This window comes from Triticum dicoccoides, unplaced genomic scaffold (genome assembly GCF_002162155.2).
Source record: "Triticum dicoccoides isolate Atlit2015 ecotype Zavitan unplaced genomic scaffold, WEW_v2.0 scaffold209424, whole genome shotgun sequence".
Classification (NCBI taxonomy): Eukaryota; Viridiplantae; Streptophyta; class Magnoliopsida; order Poales; family Poaceae; genus Triticum; species Triticum dicoccoides.
The window spans coordinates 1-4,485 of record NW_021237553.1 but is presented as its reverse complement, the minus strand read 5'-3'; the positions used below and the strand labels follow the sequence as shown (position 1 = coordinate 4,485).

The 4,485-nt window shown below is 41.7% G+C and overlaps 1 long non-coding RNA gene across 1 annotated transcript; it reads right to left on the bottom strand.

Annotated features, from left to right (window-relative positions):
- Positions 1-1,882: 1,882 nt before the first annotated feature.
- Positions 1,883-4,479, bottom strand: LOC119345148. The gene is made up of 2 exons (XR_005166937.1): positions 3,941-4,479; positions 1,883-3,607 (listed from the first exon to the last, which is right to left on the bottom strand). It is a non-coding gene; the product is annotated as an uncharacterized LOC119345148 (long non-coding RNA).
- Positions 4,480-4,485: the final 6 nt, after the last annotated feature.

The following is a 4,485-nucleotide window of genomic DNA, read 5'->3' as shown; positions in this document are numbered from 1 at the left end:
TAACGAAAGGAAGAAGCAGAAGAAGCAGAGGACACGAAAACCTAACAAACTTGGCATCAGACGACTGCTGGTCACAAAGATGCACCCTGGCAAGTTTGAGGCATTAGATCCGGATCAACCTCACAAGTGCTATGGGAACCAACTCATATGCATCCTACAGGAGACAGTGAGCATGCACGACAATGACTTAAGGAGTAATGAAAATTTGAAGCACTTGCTCCTAACAAAGCTGCACAAGTGATTCCAATTCCTTGATCACGATGACCACATAGAAGAGCCATGGGATGATCATGTGATAAAAAATATTAACAATCACGCCATGGGCATGTTCAACAATGATTTGGCCTCCTGAAAAGGCAGGGTGAAACGAGCTATTGAGGCTGATGAACCCCCGTCGAAGATTCTGGAGGAAAATTCGACACTTACGGAAGAGGAGTTCCAAAAGTTCAAGGACACTTGCGCTATTGACGCAGCCAACGCCAAGGCTGAGAAATTCAAGCGGCTTCAGCGAAGGAACACGGGGAACCAACGCCTTGGAAGCCGTGTCTACATTGGCAAAAGGCCCATATGGGATAAGGAGGACGCAGAACGTGAAGCCGCGGGTATCCCAGACCCCTTCGCGAAGTTCACCGACCCCTTGGAGCATGACTTCATTAGGGCCAGGTACAAGTGGGACAAGGAAAAGAAGATTTTTTTAACACGGACCCGATAACGAGGAAATTGATTAGAATACTGGTAATTATTCTTTTACCACCTTACATATAGCTTCTGATCAAGTCGACTACACATTCGTAAACGATTCACGTTCCTTTTGCAGGAGAAGCAACACAGGCTTGCAGCCGAAAGCGAGTCTTCGTCGATGAAGCCCAAGTGGGACACCCCTCTCAAGCCTTGAACGAACTGAAGGGACTCCCTTTGGACTAGCGGCCGCAATATGGACGTGTGCATGGTGTTAGAGACGACGCCATGTGGAAGGTCTATTACAACGAGGGCTCGGAGGCCAAGAAGCAGAAAAATAAGTTCAGTCAGGCAGACATCGACGATAAGGCGAAGATTGCGTTCGAGAAAAAAGCAGCTAAGGACGAGAAAAACGCAGCTCAGGAGAAAAATGAGTTGGTCCAGCAGGCAGTCGCTGCAGCTGTAGCTTCCTGCAGAAATGATTTTGTTACTAACTTGATCTCGACTGTCATCAACTTGACGAAGGAAAATCCAGACAAGATGGCGCATGAATTTCCCATGCCTAGCTTCGTCAGGAGTAACGATGAATATCACAACCGCACCATCACCTGCTCTCGCAACTGCGCCTGGTCCCGCACTCGGACCCGCACCACACCCGCTCATAGCAGCCCGTCCTTTGTATCTAGCACGCTAGGCAGGCCTTCATCTTTGGCTGAGCTCAACACCCTCACAGTAATTACATGTCGCACCAACATATATCTAGAACCACTACAAGAAATCTGTTAATACGTGACGGTCTTTGGCCGTCACAGACCAGCCAAAAACTGTCATGCATGTCCATCCTTGACGGACTTGAGATCCGTCATGTATATCGCGTCATAATTTGACATCGTAGCTTCCATGACGGTCCTTGGCCGTCATGGAACAGCCTCAGGCCCGCCCAAGCCCAAACTATGTTGTGACGAAACAGACCGTCATGGACCAATGCCACGTAGGATTTTCAATTGATTAACTCAAATGACGTGGCTACCTACGTGGACACTATTTTTCGTCACAGAAACCATCATGGATTTAGGATCAATTTAAATTTGGTCCCATCAACTTCCTTCAGCCTAATTTTGATCAAATACACTTGTAACATAATGTGTTCCGTAAATCATAATACCAATTTTGGACCAAATCACTCAATATGCAACCATTCATAGGTATCTATAACATATATTGACAAAATCACTCAATATGCAACCATCCATACATATCTACAACCTAGCAGTTTATAATATCCTCCATGAAATGATAATATACAATATATATTGACAAAATATATCACATAGCAAGGATTAGGAACCGGTACAATCCAATTTACATCAACAAAACATATAAACTACTAAGGTTGTCACTCGTGTTCTTGTTGTCAACCCTCCTGATGGCAACTATATGTCATGGCGGATTGTGATGGACAACAACATACCTACCAAATTCACAACAACATTAGACATTTGTAGATATGAACATATAGTAGAAGAAGAAACTTAAAAAACAAATTACATACTTTCCAAAATCCTTAAATCTTATTGTGCCTACAAATGAGAATAACAAAGTATCTAGTATAAAACAACAACAAATTGACTCACTAATACATGTGCGTAGTACACAAATAAACAAGTTTAAACCTCTGTATTCTTACTGTAGGACTGCCACAATATAACTATGTGGAATTTTCTTCTTAGATTCAGATTAAACTTATTTCTGGAATACATATTCACCGGGCGGCACGAGGCGACAAGGATAGAAAAAGAAATGCCTAGGGAGAAAACCCACCAACAAAATAATGCTCAGCATTTCTACCGAAAGTTGTGTTTGTCCATATAGTAGGTTTTTGGTTTTAAAGGTCAAGATAATGCTCCGCATTTGCTAATTGTCATTTCAGATTAGATCTGGAAATTCTGTACATATATTTCGAAGGTAAAAGCTGAATTTTTGCCAAGTTCATTTTCATATACCATTGCTATATATAAACCACCAGTCAGCAATGAGGATTGGTTTTAAATTTCTCAGATTTGATAAGTGACCCCTATTTACTAGAATGCAGTTTCAGCGTACTCGTCACTCTTGAAACAAGAGTTGGAGCTATCCTGTTTATATGAACGCCTGATCCAGTTGGAAAGTAAACAGGCAAGAAGGCATCCAAAATCATTTTTATTGTGCGTACAAATGAGAATAACAAGGCATCTAGTATAAAACACCAATAATAGCAACAGCAGTTGAGGCCATACAAATGAGAATAACAAAGTACCCTGCTGATAAAACATGCATTGCAGAAGTCAATTTACTATAGCAGCATCAGTTGTGGCCATATAGATCCGCCAAAAAATGGCATCACTAACAAACAATATCCATGATACAGAGCCACTGCTCATCGACCTGGCTGGTGTAAGCTTCTAATGTTCATGTCTCAACAAGTTTACATATGAAACTAAATATTTATCAAGGCACCGACAATAGTGGACAACACTTGCTTGCCAAGTGAACTCCAAATGGCATGCAAAATAACTAAGAGCTATGGCCTCTAATAAATCTATAGAAGTGGCAAATGGTTTTGTTAAGAGATACTGAGATAATGGTTAGGATGTATAGGATTACTTTGATTTGAGTGCATGAGATGATAGATTTAACCACCACGATCCATGGGGCACAAACAAATTAGATGAAAATCACACCCTGGTGAAAATGCGCAACTCTGAACTAAATCAACTAAATATGTGTACTTAAGTAGCAGTTGAGCTATGGAATGAAAATAACGGAGAAATCATAGGAGTGGCAGTGGAGATCGCGGTTAAAGTCCCAACTACCAACGGCCGCCATGGTTGCCCTATCAAGCTCAATTGTGCGCCATGCAGCGGCACGATTGTTATGAAGCTACTTAGACCTGCATCCCAGAAATAGAGATCATAATAAGACAATTAGAGTGTTAAGTGATCGAAATAAAAGGAGAGGAACAACATAAAGAAAAAAATATTTAGGATCACTTGTCATGAGCACTATTCAGGAGGGCGACCTAGTGATGAAGCAAGGGAGTTCAACAAACAATGCGTTGTGTCAATGTGCTGGCAAGTGCTAGCTGAGTGTGTGCCTCCAGGTTGAGAGAGAGTGAGCAAACACGTGGCCTTGGTACTAGTAGGTGCACAACTAATAGTAGTACTACTACTCTAAATTGACTCACTAATATATGTGCTTAGTACACAAATTAACAAGTTTATACCTCTGTATTCTTACTGTACGACCACCACAATGTAACAATGTAATTTTCTTCTTAGGTTCAGAGTAAACTTATTTCTGGAATACATGTTCGCCGGGCTGCAGGAGACAATAAGGACAGAAAAATAAAAATACCTGGGAAATACATGGGGAGAAAACACTAAACACAACATGTCAACAAGTTAATACAGTAACAAAAATCATGTCTCCAAGACCTAGGGAAAAATCTGAACTAAATTAGAACTTGATAGAAGGCCACATACCACAGCGCGGCGGTTGTCTCTACTTGTACATTGTTGTTTGTCTCTACTTGGTACCCTGCAGTGTACATGATACAGAAAAAATTCAGAGAAAATTTAGTGTTAAACATTCAGAGAGGAAGCGCCCACACACAACACACTGGCTGCTGCACCAGAGACCTCGATAGTAGCTGCGGCACCTTGTCAGCACGCACAGAGAACACATCTTTATAGTTAGAGAGAGCAGTAGCCACGCTAGGTGATCGACACTGACAGTGTTCGACCTTTGTAATGAATCTATATAGGAACA